The sequence below is a fragment of the Amblyomma americanum genome, chromosome 5 (genome assembly GCF_052857255.1).
Source record: "Amblyomma americanum isolate KBUSLIRL-KWMA chromosome 5, ASM5285725v1, whole genome shotgun sequence".
In the NCBI taxonomy this organism is placed as follows: domain Eukaryota; kingdom Metazoa; phylum Arthropoda; class Arachnida; order Ixodida; family Ixodidae; genus Amblyomma; species Amblyomma americanum.
The window spans coordinates 76,545,872-76,564,648 of record NC_135501.1 but is presented as its reverse complement, the minus strand read 5'-3'; positions in this window follow the sequence as shown (position 1 = coordinate 76,564,648).

Below are 18,777 nucleotides of genomic sequence, written 5' to 3'. Positions count from 1 at the left end.
TGGCCCTCGCAACGCTGGGGCATTCACTCTGCAACAACGAACACAACACGGACACCCGGTTTGTGGCCGATGTTATTGAGCCTGCCAGAAAGGTTGTGCAGGCAAGGCACCACAGCAACCTTGTGTTGGTGGTCTGGGTCAGCACTCCCACTTCCTTTCAGTTTCTTTAAGAGGGAGCCAGATGCTGAATTCAGCAGGTGCTCTGTGTAGCCTGCTTTTACCAGCCGATGAGTTGGCTCTTTGAAGCTTTGGCCCATATATTGTGGATAGACTTCATCAAGGCGTTTGTGAAGCATAGGCTCACGATGGAAGGTGGTTTTCTGCTCTCGGTAGCCTTAAGTCAAGAAAGCATAAAGGTCCAGTCTCAGGTAACTCATGGGTCAGAACAAGGGGCGCAATGCACTGTTGAAAGGAAGAATGCACATCTGAAACAGCATTAGGAACAGTACTTTCGATACTCGCCAAAAGGATTAGGTAGTCATTGACGAATCTGAAAATCTTAACAGCAGCTGACGAAAAAGCTGCACTTCTAGCAGTCGGTCATGATGGGCGACGAGAATATCGCTCAGGATTGGAGCAACACAGGAGCCGATGCACTCCGCTTTTTTGAATAAAAGTACTATCACCCCATGAAACAAAAGTAAAGTTAAGGTAAATTGACAAAAGTGCTATGAAGCCAGCCACAGAGATGGCAATAAAATTCTGAAGGGAGACGGATTCGAACGAGTAAATACAACTTTCAACGCACAAAAGAAGCTTGTCATGTGGAAGAGAGTAATAAGCGTCCTTAAAATCGACCAAAAAAGGCATGAGAGCTCAATTCCAGCTGCTAGAAATTTAACTAGTTTTCTGGAATCTTTTAAAAGGAAAGGATCATCTGTTGTCAAAACTTTTTGAGTTTGGTTTGAAGGAATAGCCCAAGGAATTTCTGCCAAGTGCTTTTCTCAGTGACGACTACTCGCAATGGGCAGTCAACTTTACGCGTCTTTGCTGAGAGAAATACATCCAGGCTTTCATTACCTCTCTGATCCATACATCCTCTGATGTGCATCTGCTTCTTCATTATTGAGTCTTATCCTACTATAGTATGTCCACCAAAGAAGGTGTGGCTGCCTTTCCCTCCCAGGCCCTTTCCCTCTTTATCTAGGTAAAAAAATTAAATGGAGTACAGGCAAAACAAGGCAAGGGAATTCACAGAAAAGTTCAACTATAGACATATGTAAACCAGAAATAACTGCATACAAAACAAACTTGAGGCATCAGTTTTACATCTGTTTGCCATGTTCTTTTCCTCTTTTTTGTCTGTCACATCATTAAAGGTCAAGAATTTTTTTTATTTTAAGGTAGTGTTTTCTAGTATTATGGCATTCTGCTTTACAAATATAGCATGGGAGAATGGCGTAAATTTGGCAAGGAGAACTACAGTAATTGTTTAGTGCTTTTAGACATAACTTCACCAGCGAAAGAACGGGACACCAGGAGAAGAAGACAGGACAACGCTGGACTGACAACTGAAGTTTAATCGAGAAACGTCCTGGGTCACCAAACGACGCATGCGTATCAGGCTCACAAAAAACCCCTAAAAGACAAAAACCTATGTGGCGAATCACCTAGGAGAGGATGCACGCACCACAATTGGCAAACAAAAAACAAACAAAAAGCACAAAAGCACAAAAAACACATAATTTGCCTGTAAACCTTGCACTCGTACACTTTTGCTCAGGAATCTAAATTCCTTGTCAGTGAGATTTAAAGACGGTGCACTGACGCATGTGTCACTGCCTTGCAACCTAATATGGTAGGCCTCCAGGATTTCCCTCTCCTCCCTGTTTTTTCCTTTTCCGATGACTGACATGTCGTTAAAAGCTGGAACGCAGTCTTTGCAACTCCTGCAGTGACGTGGGAGATTACTCTGATCAGATAAATTTTTCAGGGAATTGTTATGTTCTCGTGCTCGGTCATTAACGCATCTGCCAGTTTGGCCCGTGTACACTCTACCACATGATAGGGGTAACTTATAAACGACACGAGTCGAACAAGCAACGAACTTGTTGGCATGCTTCACAGTGCAGCTCTTGGGCTTCCTCCCCTCACTGGCCATCGCGATACGTGAACATAAACCACACAGCTTACAGGGTGCGGAGAAAACTGCCGTCACGCCGTGCCGTTGTGCCACTTTCTTCAGGTTATGCGAAACACCGTGAAGATAGGGCACCACTTCAACTTTCTTCCCCTCCATTCTTTCATTCCCGGAATCACGTTTGTTCTGGTTTTTTATCTTCTGCAGCATCGACTCACCAACTGCAGTCAGCACGTCAGCCGGAGAACCTGCATCAGCAAGGCGGCGGATTTGCTGTGACTGACAGCTTCTACCAGCAAATCCGCCGCCTTGGTGACGCAGGTTTTCCGGCTGACGTGCTGACTGCAGTTGGTGAGTCGATGCTGCAGAAGATAAAAAACCAGAACAAACGTGATTCCGGGAATGAAAGAATGGAGGGGAAGAAAGTTGAAGTGGTGCCCTATCTTCACGGTGTTTCGCATAACCTGAAGAAAGTGGCACAACGGCACGGCGTGACGGCAGTTTTCTCTGCACCCTGTAAGCTGTCTGGTTTATGTTCACGTATCGCGATGGCCAGTGAGGGGAGGAAGCCCAAGAGCTGCACTGTGAAGCATGCCAACAAGTTCGTTGCTTGTTCGACTCGTGTCGTTTATAAGTTACCCCTATCATGTGGTAGAGTGTACACGGGCCAAACTGGCAGATGCGTTAATGACCGGGCACGAGAACATAACAATTCCCTGAGAAATTTATCTGATCAGAATAATCTCCCACGTCACTGCAGGAGTTGCAAAGACTGCGTTCCAGCTTTTAACAACATGTCATTCATCGGAAAAGGAAAAAATAGGGAGGAGAGGGAAATCCTGGAGGCCTACCATATTAGGTTGCAAGGCAGTGACACATGCGTCAGTGCACCGTCTTTAAATCTCACTGACAAGGAATTTAGATTCCTGAGCAAAAGTGTACGAGTGCAAGGTTGACAGGCAAATTATGTGTTTTTTGTGCTTTTGTGCTTTTTGTTTGTTTTTGTTTGCCAATTATGGTGCGTGCATCCTCTCCTAGGTGATTCGCCAGATAGGTTTTTTGTCTTTTAGGGGTTTTTTGTGAGCCTGATACGCATGCGTCGTTTGGTGACCCAGGACGTTTCTCGATTACATGTCTGATACACACCAACTAGCCCACATGGTCACCTTGTTAGTGCTTTTGAAGTGTCTAAAAATTTTGAAGCCCGTGGTGACAGCTTTCACTGCCCTAAATTTGAAAACTAGTGCATGGAACCAATGCCATCATTTGTAGGAAGTGCACGTTTAACTTTTTTTCTGTTTTGTTGTTTACAGGAGAAGACATGTCGCTGATGCTTTCAAGAGTGCAAGTGCTTTTACGGGTGCGTACTGCCAGTTCGACAGGAGCTGTGAACTAGGAGCCTGCAACTTTTGTTCCATATTCGAACTCTAATTTCTGGATATTTATGTGACTTAGTGCATTGTTTGATGGTTTGTAAGAATGCACCAAGATGCATCTGCTGTTTCACATCGATAAATGTTTGCCATAGCATGCAGTGTAATGTGCCTGTCCTCTTTTAATGCTCTTCGCATGTTCTGGGCATTCAGAATGCAAAGGAAAAGCCGAGCTATTGTCTCTAGCATATATAACATGTGTGGGTGGTTACAATGTTAACTTATACAAGGCAATATATCGAAGAGCTTCGCATTGCTGCAGAAAATGTAGTAAAAAGTGTCTAAAATGAATGACATGGCAAAAAAGTGAAAAATTCAAAAAGGGTGTTAAAGGTGAAGTGTGACTGTTGCACCCATTATAAAAGGGTGTAAGTTATATAGAACACCTTTGACGGCTTCGGGTAAAGAAGGGTGGAATTGTGAGAAACGTGCGACCTAAAGTTACCCTTTTAGAGGGGTTTAAGGGAGTTAGTTATAGACACTGTAATCCACCCTGAAAGGTGTAACTTGGTTTACAGTGTACCGTAACTCAACTTCTGGGAATAACTCATGACTTTGCCTCAGTAATTAAGTTGAGACTTCAAGTTGATGCAATAGTCACAGACTTTGCCAAAGCATTTCACACAGTGCCCCATCCCAAATTAATTGACAGGCTGAAAAATATCGGGATTCACATTAACAAAATAAACTTGATAACCGCTTACCTCTCCAAGCGCAGTGAGTATGTTAAAATAAATGATACTGAATCTGAAGTATTAGATGTCTGCTACGGTGTTCCACAAAGGTCGGTGTTGGGCCAATTCTTTTTTCATATTCATTAATGACATTCACTCTCAAGTTGAACCTGGCGGACCGGTAAGACTGTTAGCGGAGGTCTGCGTCATCTACACCACATTACGCACAAGTAATGACCAGATATGACTCAATTCTTCCTTAGCAAATATTGCCAGATGGTGTCAAGAATGGGGTATGGAAATTAACGTGGCAAAAACCTCATCAATGTGCATAACACGGAAAAGGATGCCTTTAAAATTTTCGTATCATCTAATGGTACTACATGTAACAGAAGCCGACGCAGGTAAATACTTGGGGGTAACCATCACAAAAACAATAAATTAGGACGTTCATATTAAACTTACCTGTGCAAAGACTAATAGGCAGTTGGGATACCTTCGTGGGAAACTTGCACCGTCACCTGCCAAGGCTAGGCTTGCAAGTTATAAGGCACTTGTACGACCAATCCTTGAATACGGCAGTATTATCTGGAATCCCCAGCAAACGTACCTTGTCAATCAATTGGAAGGAATTCAGAATAAACACTTCGGCTTGAATATTCACAGTATCCACGTAACTTTAGCATAACCGCACTACGCAACATAGCTAAGGTTAAAATTTTGGCGATCCGGCGACGCGTTGCTGCCTTAAATTTTTTTTCCTCCTTTATCATGACTGCATTCATATCAACAAACACGAGTACCTAAAACCGCTATACCCGGGCTCAGCCAGAAAAAACAACGACAAGAGTATCAGGCCATTCATATCCCACTGTGACACATTCAAGTATTCTTTCTTTCCTTCAGTCATAAAATTATGGAATAAACTGCCGCGTGACTTTGTGACCTCGGTATCTGCTGATGCATTTGTAACTAAGATTGAAAGCTTCTTTCAGGTGCAGGATGCGTCTTGGTAAAAAGCATTTATTGTGGCCAAAAAGCAGCGTACATTTTCCTGTGAATGCCGCTCGTAGTTCCTTTTGCTAATTGGATGCGAATAACGTGTACTCCTTTTTGTAATTCTGCACTGTTTTTATTTTTGTATTTTATTCACAATTAGATGTATTGTTTGAATGTATAGTATTGCTAGAAATGTGTGTTTTGTTGCTACTCCTGCATGAGCCTGTCAAGGCGCACAGTATTAATGAATAATAATAATACTGCACCTTCTTTTTTGCCTCACGCGCTTAGAATGTTGACCACCGGATGTAACTTTGATCTGCTTCACTAGTAGTGTTTCTCTATTCCCCCAAGCCAAGCCTACCGGCTATCCTCTACTTTACTTCAAGTGCCAAATTTGCAGCAGATCCCACGCACAACGCACCGTTTGCAGACGTCAAGCCGGGTACGTTTGCGCCATTCCAGACTCCCCGAACTCCCCGAGTAACTTCATATTTGTTATATCTCCGAGTGCGCTATTGTTCATGAAAGCTACGTGTCTTTCTGTTTTGTTTGCAATTTCTTCCTATTGGTCTCCATAGTCTTTGACATTATTTATTTATATACCAAGATGCATGTAAGTTTTGAATATATGTAACTAAGTTTTTTAGCGTGATTATACCGGGCTCATCATTATAAACCATGAGTTCGGACTTTTCAGTGCTAAACGTGAGCCGCATACAGCCTCCGTCCCTTTTCCGAAAATGTTTGCCGAGTCTTGCAGGTCACTCAAGCCGTCTGCGAAAAGATCGAACGATGTGTCAATCCCGGTATGCGACTTGCCTCCAATTGGCCCCTTTGCCTCCACGACACAGTAGAACCTGACGGCGCGCTACAAAATTTAATTTACAGTGAGGTGCCTATCTTCAGTAGTGGAAAATATCGTTATTAGAATTAAGTTATGCACTTCACTGGTAGGCTAATCCACCTGTTTCCTGACGTAAGCCAAAGTTCGCATTACTACGCCGTAAGGCCATTTCTGCCTCTAAAACGATAATTCAAAATATTAGTGGTGATCTTTCCTGAAAAACCTGGTATATTAAATCCAGGAAAAGCGCACTAGCGATTGCTTTCTTTCTCTTGTCAGCGCGCTGAAAAAATTTTAGGCGTGCTGAATGAACGCCAAATATATCACGAATTGAAATGATGCTCTTCCCTTTTCTTCTCGACTCAATACACGACAACAAAAAATAGCGAAAACAGATTATGGCTGCACCGTACCGCACTACCCACCGCGAACGTCATTTCGACATGCCCAATGAGAAGGCTCGAACAGATTGCCCAATATACGCCAGCGCGGTAGCTTCTAAGGATGCGCCGGGAGATGTCGTCCAAATCGGTGGCAAGCTACAATATTTTTAAAATAATCTTACATTACAGGGTCCATGCAGATCTTAAAAATTTGACTGGAACAGTCACAAAGCACACCTGTCCAGATGTTCGCTTTAGAATATGAGCGTAGAAATTTTTGCCGGGTCGTTAACATAGAAGGGCTCTTCATGTCAAGGGGCTCGACGCGAGACGAAGTCATAAGCAGTCGGGGAAAGAGAGTAACTCCATCACACAGCTTGCACTTCCCGGTATTTATTCATTTCGTGCTTCGCGGGTCCGCACGCTTTTCTTTGATAAAGTTCACCAGGATTTTTTTGCCTGCACAACTTCGCCTCCGGCATAGAGTTGTTAATTCTCTTCCTGCTCCGCATGAGTTATTAAGCGGTCAGAAAGAAAAATGTTAGAAAAAGCGCAATAAGAGACCCGTAACGAGAAAAGGGCTTCAGGCTAGCGCCCGGTCGCCGCAGAGAAGGTGCTGCTGTGGGCCTTTGTGCGTGCACAAGTCAAGGGGCAGGAACGGCACAGAGCTAGTGAGCGGGCGTGCTCGCATATCCGCGCGAGAGAGCGCCAGTTTCCCCACAAGCCAGTGGATCCGGGTCTGCTGTCAAAACGCTGTTTTAGACACGTACGTCACACAATGGGAAGAAGCGTGAACGCTGTGGTGAGATCTATGGTAAGTTACGTTTCCACAACTAAGAGAGCAGTTTTTGCTAGATGGCGAGCCACGTCTGGAGAATTCAAGCTCAGTGCAAGGTACCAACAGGAGACAGGCGAGGTTAGAAACCTGCGCTCGTGTGTCGCTTGTCCTTTTAACGCCCGTGTCTTGTAGTATGCTGTTCTTAAGAAAGGTGGAGAAATGTGAAATAGACATTCGCGGGAGCTCTACGAAGTAAACGAGCTGTACGGAGAACTATATACGGGAACCGTAGCTACAGATCGAACACGCACTGAATGATTGTTCGTTCTTCTGTAATCGCTGTTGGGGGAAGATTGTGATAACGTTGGCGTTTCTTCGCGTGCCATACAAGCGACGGGCCAAAACCAGGCCGCAAAGCATTGACTCGTGATATTTGGCTTTATGGCGGTGATAATTATATCATTTTTTCGCTCACATCGTGAAACCACATGAACTGGGACGTTATTTTATGTGTGGGGCAATTTCCTTTTTAACCCCCAAGAAACATTTTTTTTAGTGAATGGTAGCAAAATAATTACTTTGTACTTACGTTTCCACCTGTCGCAAACTAAAAAATGCTTTGGAATAATCCCATTTGCTTTAAATGGGAGACACAGTCCCAGAGAACACACGACAAGCTGGACTCGTAAGGAGCCAGAAATGAAAGTAGACGCGTGACAGGGCAGGCTCTTCCAAGTCTGTTAGGAAATTAATGCGCACTACAGCTCGTTTTCTCAAACTATACCAATGGTGATTAAAACAGAAGTACTGCCTACTTGTCCCTCGCTTGTCCTTGTCTTCTATACTACCGTCCAGTCATGTCCCCCGCGCATGTGCCAAGCACTGAGCTGTGCGAAACAGCCCCGCACGGCGTTTCATGCCCAGCGATACCGATGACCAGTGCAGCGACTGAGAAAAAGCCAGCTTAAAGAGAAAACCGCATTTATTGATTTCGTCACTAGATAGTTCAGGTCAATGTACGGCACTACCAGCTGGCTAAAGGCACAGGTAACATGCATTAGACAGCGCTAATAAATGCATGCAAATGGAGCAAACAGGAGCAAAGCAAGTAACAAAAGCAAAACTAAGCAAAAAGAACCTTGTAGCAAAATTAAAACATTTTTCAAGCATACATAAGCTCGCGCACCCGCTTCTCGTTTTTTACTGTGACCAAGGCTCCCGTATGGGAGCCGAAACGTCTTTTGTGTGTTCTTTTCTTTGTTGTGGTCGGCGTCTTCAATGTCACTTTTTATGATTCAACCCGACAAGACGAGTTTTCATCGAACTCTTGAATTCATTAAAACATTTACGTCATAAATACCTGTTTATTTACTTGACGTACATCCTCAGCAACAAATACATTAGTAAGTAGCTGGTTACATTCGGTTACGTAGCCAGGAAAACAATTAACAATTGAAGATATTAGCGAGGGCGAGAAAAGGAGTGTTTCATGCAAATAGTGGTGCCTTGTGGTTCTGAAAACTGAGGGCTACAAGTATGTTGAAGAGATGTGGCGGAGGAGGACGTAGTACAGAAGAAAAAGCAGTTTCATTCTGGCTAGATTTGTAAGGCATTCTAATGATTTGATGCTTTTCTGTGCCATTAGCTCAGCTGGTGAAACAAGCGGGTCGCAGCAATTATATATAAAAGGAACTACAAGTCTGCATTTGCTTGAGTTTCTAATATTTTTGTTAGTAAAGCTATCGCAAAACTACAAAGCATATTCCAAACGAGATACGATTAGCGTGCAGTAACATGGCCATTAAGCAATGCGAGTGGAGGACTTCAGCCTGTGCCTTGTTAGGCTAGCCTTCGACGCGCCGAGGCACAAGTTATATCAGCGCCTGTGGACCAACTCAATAAATTCCTGACTTTTGCTGTGCCTTATAACACCTAGTCATCGGCGCGCCAAGACAGAAAATATATCAGTGTGGGTGCACCAACTCAATCTATATTTGACTACAGCTCAAGTTATGTGAAACTGTTTATCTGATATATCAGGCAGAACTTTTTAGCGATGTTATCAGGAGGGACATTCTTTACAAACGATTCACTTAAAGTCGATTTTAATGTCATACGTTTCAAAACTTTCATGTCCCAGTGATCGCACCAGCCCGAAACTGCATCAATAACAGCACTGACTGCTTCTCCATGTATGGTACAGTGAATAGACTGAATAACATCATAATCAGCGAATAAGGGAACATAAGTAAAATGGAGGCACACAAAAGGGGTGCCACAAACAACCATTAAAACGTATACACAGAGTGATGCGTATACACAGAGTGATGGTGGAAGACGGTGCTCCCTCTATAGAGCAGATGCCGAGAGTGAAGGAATTGTCGGCTGTAACTTGAAATCAAGGGGTCAACTCGAAGTGGTTTCCGAAAGAAGCATATTTATTTATTTATTTGTTTGTACATACTGCAGCCCTATTGGGCTATTGCAGTGGTGGGTCTCCAACAAAACAACGCAGAGAAACAAGGAGCACAACAATGGCGATGAGCAGAGACATTACGAGCATAAAAAATGCAAGAAAAGTCAGAACTATTCAATAGCCTCTAAAAACAGTTTTAAGGGAAGAGAGCGCGTAAACCCTGGTAAAGAATTCCAGCATTCGATTACACAAAAAAAGAAACTGTGCTTAAAAGTGTCCGTGCGGGCAAAATAAGAAGTGATGTTTAGGCTCTGGTGACTTCTAGACGTTTTAGATGGTTTAGCTGGGATTAGATAATCATGTGCAGAGGTCCGGCAAGAAGAGTTAATAACACAATGCAGAAATTTTAAACTCAGCCCTTGGTCGAGGTGAGAGCTGTTGCAGGCCCAGTGATGAAAGTGCTGTGGAAGGCGAGAAATCCCTACCAAACCTGTGGTATATGAAACGAATGGCTTTTTTTGGACTGCCTCGAGTTGGTTAATTTCGCGTTGTTTATGCGGGTTCCAGACAGGAGAGGCGTATTCAAGTAGTGGACGGATTAGCGACTTATACTTTAGTAGTTTCGTATCTCTAGGAGCAGCTTTTATTGTGCGACGTAGGTTTCCTAACTTTTGAAGTGCCTTTGAGGTTATTGATTCTATATGTTTGGGCCATGACATGTTGGGTGTGAAAAGAAGACCAATGTATTTGTACGGATTCACACTCTGGAGTGGGGTATTTTTAATTTTGGAAGTAAACACGGCAGGTGCCATTCTAATAGTGAAGGTCATTACAACTGTTTTGCGGATGTTAATCGTCATTTCCCATGTGTCGCACCAAGAGCTAAATTCTGAGAATGATTTCTGCAGGAGTAAGTGGTCATCAAGGCATGTAATTTTGTGTTATAACACGCAGTCAACAGCATGCAGACGTAGGTTAGAGGTTATGTCACAAGGTAAGTCATTTATAAAAATCATGAAAAGCAAGGGACCCAATAGAGACTCCTGAGGAACTCCTGAGGGCACGTCTGCTATTCTAGAATTAGTTCCGTTGAAAGACTCAAATTGAGAGCGATTAGAAAGAAAACTTGAAATCCAGTTGAGAAGGCGGTGGTTGTTCAGGATGGTGTTAAGTTTATACATTAGTTTCGAGTGGATCACAGTATCGAACGCCTTGGAAAAAACCAATGATTATTGCGTCTATTTGATTGCCCGCATCAAGGTTATTGCAAATATCATTAGTGAATTCATTAAGTTGTGTCAAACTGCTGAAACCGCATCTGAAGCCATGCTGAGCATTCGTTAATTAATGATGTGATTGCAGGTATTCCATGATGTGTTTGTAGATGATCTGCTCTAAAATTTCACATGCGTGAGAGGTTAGAGAGATTAGAGTATAATTGGTCATAGCTTGCTTGTCACCACTCTTGAATAACGAAACAACTTGAGCCATTTTCCAGGATGAAGGAACTGTACAGGAAGCTAGAGACTCGCGAAATATGACCGCGAGGTAGCGACAGGTCCATAATGAGTATCCTGCCAAAATAAGTTCGGGAAACCACCAGGTCCAGCGGACTTCATGTCAAGTTTCAATATTAGGTTTTAAACCCCTTCTTCACTAATATTAATATCATTGATTGGCACGGCACTACGGGCAGTGATGACTGCCTGGATGACGTTATTGTCACAAGAAATTACGGATTGGAAGTAGTTATTAAATGCATTAATATATGAAATGGATTGTTAGTCGATTCAATGTTAATCCTCATTGCAGTAGCTGTCGTATCACGTCGAAAAACAGATGACCAAAATTTACGCGGGTTAGTCTTTAGTAGATCCTGCAGCTGCACACAGAAGAAAAAATCCTTACCGGAGTTAAGTTTCAATCGAAGCTCTTCTTTCGCTTTGATGAAACGTGTCATGGCTGCCTGATTACCTGAGCGCTTCGTACGCTTAAGTCTGTGTACTCGCCGTGTGAGAGGCAATATATCTCGTGTCATCAAGGGAATTTTCATATTTTGCTTCTTTGTTTTGAGAGGAATAAAACAGTGAATACATTTTTTAACGAAGGATTCGAAATAGCTCACCAGTATGTTAACATCACACGTAGAACTCAGTGCAACAAATTCATCATATCCATGAGCTAGGGTGTCAGTTATGGAAATGTCGTCAGCTTGATTGAAATCGGGAAATGTAGAAAAAAAAACAAAATTCTGTTTAGTAGTCGAAAATTTAAGTAGACAAGAACGGCCTTATGGTAGGAGATTCCTTCAATGACGTCACATTTGTTGCCCTTTCCAACACTGTTAGAGCTAACGAAAACCAAATCGAGCAGAACATCGCATCTTGTAGATTTTTTGGTAACCTGGATAAGGTCAAATGAAAGCGAAAAGGAAAGTAGTGTCCTATTTATGGAGGTTTCTTTCACAAGTGTTAAGGTAGGCCAGTGGATTCCGGGGGCATTAAAATCCACCATGCAATATTGATTATGTTGGCATTCTGTTATAAATTTTTCAAACATTATTGGGCATGCGATTCATCTTCTTAAGTAAGCAATTCGCACTGCAACTGTCAACGAAAGCATGCGGAAAAAACTGGCGAAGCAAAGCTTCATCATCATCACCGGCCTGACTACGCCCAGCAGTGTACTGGAGGGCACAAGGAAGGCAAGACGCGGGGCGGAGACCAGGCAGGATGTGCAAGATAATGAAATCAGAAGCTTGGAGGCGAGTGAGGCTCTACTCAGGCTGGCTGAAGTTCATCGTCTGCGCTTTGTCTGTCGATTTGTGTGCCTCTCGTCCCGTCTTGTTCGCGCAGTTTATACCCTTTCTGTTCATCATGAACCAACTAGCCCGCCAGAACGTCCTTCTTCATTATATTTCTTCTCCCCTGGGCTCTTTTTTACCTCTCAAGACCAACGATCAAGCACTCTTTGTGAACCTGATCGCTCTGTCTACGTGCCAGTGGCGAGTGCTGGCCTACTGCCTCAGGAGGAAGATGATTCCACCTCAACTTCTGGGGCTCTGGCGTCCCGGGTCCTTCCTGGGGGCACGCTCGCAGAATGTGCAAGATAATGAAATCAAAATCTTGGAGGCGAGTGAGGCTCTACTCAGACTGGCTGAAGTTCATCGTCTGCGCTTTGTCTGTCGATTTGTGTGCCTCTCGTCCCGTCTTGTTCGCGCAGTTTATACCCTTTCTGTTCAGCAGGCGAATATGGCAGAACCTCAAGAAATAGCATGGACGAGTGGTTGTAGAGTTGGACGGGGAAAAATCATTTACGGATCATGAATACTTTCTTCCACCGACTAGAGGATAGGACGTGGGAGATCCCAGTGGAGAAATTAAAAATGAGCTTTACTAAATACTTTGCGCTCAAACTGGCATCGGGCAGGATATGAATGATATTGGAAAGCTGCGCTGTAGCGACCACAGATTTGTAAGGTCTCGATTAAGCTTCGACTTGGAGAGGGAACACAAGAAGCTAGTGAAGAGGAAGTCCGTTAACGAGTTAGCAGCAAGAGAGAAAGTACAGGAATTCAGTGTCCCACTGCAGAACAGATATTTGGATTTAAGTAAGGAAGACGATCTTTTTTTCATTTTAAGACTGACTTTTTAGGACGTGTCTGTTTTCTGTTTCTGTGCTTTGCTGTGTGTCTTATTTTCATACGGACAAAAGAAAACTAATACAAAATTCTTTGATGTATAAAATTGTGCACGTATTTCTAAGCTGATTTTCCGCCTAGCTGTTGCTCTGCAAATTATTGTAGGGGGCCAGGGCCTTGTTAGACTGTCTTTCACAGCTTTTAGTCCTGTACCCTTTCTTTTCGACTAAAAGAAAAATAAACTTGAGTTGACGAGTTAATGCTCGTACAATGACCGATAATATCACAGCTATCACTAAGGAGTGCGCAGTAAAATTAGCTGGTAGGAGACAAAATATCTGATTAACAAATGCCACAGCATGAGGGCGTGTGACGCTGCAGAAAGAATAGACTGAGCAGAGTTATTAAAGCTAATAAATAGCTCAAGGTAGCCGACATCAGGAAGATTAATATGGATAGAATCGAGCACGCTCTAAAGAAAGGAGGTAGCCTAAAAGCGGTGGAAACGAAACCTGACATAGGTAAAAACCAAATGCGTGCGTTAAGACGAAGAGGGCAATGTCATTACCAATATAGATACGATAGTTAAAGTAGCCTAGTAGTTCTACACAAATCTGTACAGTACCCATTGTAATCAGAATCAGAGATATTGTAGCCAATAGCAATGAGCCATCCGGCCTGTAACAAAACATTGGCTGTGGTTTAGCTATGGTAAACCCTAGTTGAATTGCGAATGCTTCGTTTCCTCAGCACGTCGTCTACACAGTGTCTCACTCCGACGCTCTCGAGAACTCCAAACGGTCTCTTCCGCAGCTGAAAAGTCACTCCGGGACGTGGCATGACTTCTTCTAGCCGCATCTTCGTTACGACGCATCTCGAGTGGTGCGGCGTGTTCTGGTGTCTCTTGAGCGCGTTCTCTCTTCCTCGCTTCGTTCTGTCGTCGTTGCGTCTCTTTCGCGCTCTACATAATGACCACAACACACACACTATATATATATATATATATATATATATATATATATATATATTGTAGCGGATGAAATGGCTTTAATACAGGTGAAAGCTCGGTGGATGAAAGCTGGTCGCCGACGGCCCAGAGCCCAGATAAGACTGTGCGCGTCTCTCTCCTCTTCTTCCTCGAACTCCGCGGCGTAACAATTTCCCCGGGTGCAGATGATTCTCGTCCCCGAGAAAGTTAGGTAGATCGGCGATGGCAGCGCTTCAAGCGAGCCACATGAACAACTTGTGTCTTGCGGGAACGGCGTTTATCCGTCGTCACTTTGGCGACGACATAATTCACGTCAGTCAGTTGGTCCAACACGACGAAGGGGCCATCGTACTTGTACAGGAACTTCTCACACAACCCTCTTTTGCGGATTGGCGTCCACAGCCAGACAAAGTCTCCTGGAGAGTAAGTCACGGCACGATGACGCAGGTCGTAATGTTCTTTCGAACGGCGTTGCGAGGCCAGGGTACGTAAACGGGTTATACGACGGGCTTCTTCGGCACGGCATAGTATCTGGCCAACCGACTCGTTTTCGTTGGGGAAAAACGGGAAGATTGTGTCGAGAAAACCGCGGGGAGTTCTGGCATAAAGCAAATAGAAGGGAGAATATCCGGTGACCTCATGATTGGCAGTGTTGTAAGCGTACGTCACACATGGCAGCACTGCTTCCCAGTTTCGATGATCAGACGAGACGTACATGGACAACATTGTCGTCTAGCGCCTGTCCTGTCCACTTCTGTGTCGTCCGTGTCCTTTTTGCGCTATGTTTTCTAAGAACAACATTGTCGTCAGAGTGCGGTTGGTGCGTTCGGTAAGACCGTTGGTCTGCGGGTGGTAGGGTGTGGAGTCCGATCCACAAAGCCGGAGCATTTCTTCAACGACATTAGCAGTAAATTGCTTTCCACGATCACTTATTATAACACGGGGTGCGCCATGGCGAAGAATAACAGTGTGTAGGAAAAACGTCGGAACAGCATCAGCCTTTGCGATAACGAGAGCGGCGGTTTCCACGTATCTGGTGAGATAGTCTACACACACAATCACCCAGCGGCGTCCCTCAAAAGACTTTTGGAAAGGACCTAGAAGGTCAATTCCAACTTTTTCAAAAGGGGAAGTGGGTGGTTTGACGGGCTGCAAAGGACCGGCCGGCGGGATGGTTCGTGGCTTAAATCGTGGCATTCTTCACATGTCGCAACGTACTGTTTGGTGCTCTTATAAACTTGCGGCCAAAAAAACGCTGGCGAAGTCGGTGCAGAGTGCGACAGAAACCTAGATGTCCAGATGTGATGTCATCGTGCATAGCGTGCAAAACTTGCCGACGGAGACTTTTCGGAACGACCAAAAGCAGGGCAGCACCATCAACGGAGTAGTTCTTCTTGAACAAAATGCCATCTTTGACAGTAAAGGGCGTTGAATCTACTCCTCCTTCTGCTGCTTCTCTAAAGAGCTGCAGTGAGTGGTCGCGACGTTGCTCGCACCGACAGGTCGCCTCACTGGGGAAGGTCGGCGCGAGCGAGGCTAAACACCCGTCGAAACAGTATTCATAGGCGACTGAAGTCGGCAATGGGTGGCGGGACAAGTAGTCTGCATCAGCGTGACGGCGGTCACTTTTGTACGAGACAGCAAAGTTATATTCTTGCAAGCGCATTGCCCAGCGCGCCAGACGACCAGATGGATCGCGAAGTCCGAGGAGCCTGCATAGAGGATGATGGTCTGTGACAATAGTGAAGTGGCGTCGATATAAGTAGGGTCGGAACTTGTGCACAGCGAACACAACTGCGAGAACCTCCAATTCGGTGAATGGTGATTGGCAGCGGCAGTGGTCACGGCGACATCGATTTAATATACTCTTCCTGTACTATCGCAGAATTCCGCCGAGATTTTCCGCCGACGCAAGCCGCATCACCGTCAGCGACGAAGAAGAGATAGACCCGTTTGGCGGCGCTACCACCGCCAGACCGTGGATAAAAAGCGGCGCTGTGGCATCTCGGGGCACATTGGCAGCGGCAGTGGTCACGGAGACGTCGTTTTAATATACTCTTCCTGTACTAACGCAGAATTCCGCCGAGATTTTCCGCCGACGCAAGCTGCATCACCGTCAGCGACGAAGAAGAGATACCCCCGTTTGGCGGCGCTACCACCGCCAGACCGTGGATAAAAAGCGGCGCTGTGGCATCTCGGGGCAAATTGGCAGCGGCAGTGGTCACGGCGACATCGATTTAATATACTCTTCCTGTACTATCGCAGGTTGGTGCGCCCCTTTTATTTTTCCTTGCATGCCTATTGTTAGTCAGCTGTCTGACCGCTGCTGCTGCCAAGTGTGTTACAATGGCTGGTGATGATAAAGAATGCCCGGAGTGTCAGTCAAGGGTAGATGATCAAAATGGCGTGTCTTGCAGCGTATGCCACACTGTGTTTCATGTAGGCAAATGTGCAGGTGTGTCTAAAGCGACACTGAAATCTAAAAAAGACTATCGGAAAACCTGGAGGTGTCCTAAATGCAGAGGACTAAAATCCAGCACGCATGCGGCTGAGAAAGCTGCAGAAGAGCCAAACATACAGAACATGTGGCATATGCTGCAAGCCATTGACACAAAACTTGAAGTGTTATTGCCGCTGAAACGTACCGTTGACGATATGGAAACAGCTGTGCAATTTATGTCTGATCAACTGACTGGTTTAGTTAACCGTGTACAAACGAACGAGCAAGATATCACGGAAATCAGAAAGAGAGTTGAAAAACTAGAAGGAATAGAACCTACTAAATCCCTGGTAACTCAGCTTGACGAGTTGGAATGGCGGAATAGGCGAGCAAACCTACAGCTTCATGGAATACCTCAATCTGAAAAAGAAGACTTATTGGAAAAAATGCCATCGCTGCTATGATTGAGCTCCCAGACCTAACCTGTGATGGCGCGGACACTATACATCGGCGGCCCTCGAAATCAGATAAGATTCCAGCTATTATTTGCCGGTTCACAAGTAAAAAAACCCGGGACCTGTGGTGGGCAAACAGGAATAAGATAGCAAATCAAGGTAGCAAAGTGCATGTGCTTGAGAACCTCACCAAAAGGAGCCGCGAACTGCTGAAAAAAACGAAGGAATGGGCAAAACAACAGCACTTCAAATATGTCTGGCACAAAAATGGAAAAATACTGGTAAGGAAATCTGATGGCGCATCAGCGATAGTCATTTCAAAGGAAAGTACACTTGACACACTGCTTTAGGGGCTAGGCCCTTGCTCAGAAATGCACTTTTCGCACCCCTGATGGACCTGCCGCCCCCCTTTTAAACCAAACAAAGTCTTAGTTCTTCCTGCCATCTGCTGTAAACACTGCGTCTGCTCAGAAAAAGCGCCGCATGTCTTTTTTTCACGTCAACGCACAGTCCCTGCGCAACAAAGGTGACGAGTTCGAATCTTTCGTTTCTGCACTTAACTTCCACTTCAACATAATAATGGTTACTGAAACTTGGTACCAAGATAGCGGTGAAGCCTTACATTTGCCAAACTACACTACATATGTGCAAAATCGTATTGATAAACAAGGTGGGGGCGTGATGATAGCGATAGAAAACAAATTTAAATGCCGCCTTCTTGTCGATTTCACGTTAACTCATGATGACTATGAAATACTCTCCTTACAAAGTGGTAGAAACGTCTTTTCTGTATTTTACCGACCTCCAAAAAGCAACTTCTCGAATTTTGCCTGCTTCCTTGATAAATACCACCAATGGGTCACAGAGAACAACCTTAACCTTGTTTTAGGGGGTGACATTAACGTAGATTTTCTATCACAATCAGTTAATAAGTTAGAGGTTGAGTCGATATTGGAATGCAATGGCTTCATTAACGTTATAAATGTCCCCACACGATTACAAGCAGCGACAGCAATCGACGTCTTTTTACTAACTCCCCACCGAATCGCCTGAACTCTGGAGTAATTAATGGCCACATTAGTGACCATCTTCCAATATACCTGGTCGTCGAGAGTCCCCCCTCTACTAAAAATCGTATGCCTCCAAGTATTACACACCGACGCATTAATCATGACACACTAAATCACTTTAGGGCAGCCCTATCAAATTTTGACTATAGTGTTGTGCAAAACAAGGACCCAGAAGATGCTTAAAATGTCTTTATTAGCATATTTAAATCCATTTATGAACAAAGCTTTCCTCTCTTAACCTCAAAGAAACCCCGCAAATCTCGCAAACCATGGATAACCGCCGAATGCCTCAAAATGATAAAAACAAAAACAGACCTTTACAACCGTTTTATCGAAACCAGGTCACTAGATGACATTCAACAATTTAAAACATACCGGGACAAAGTTACGTATGTTCTTCGACAGGTGAAAAAAGAGTACATGGAAAATCTGTTCAACCAAGACTTATTAAAAAGGAGCGATCTTGTGTGGAAAAACATCAACAAAATTTTAAATCGAGGTACAACTGTTCCTAGTGCACTTGAAATTTTAGTCAACAATGAAACAGTGCGTGGGAAACGACTAGCAGATGATT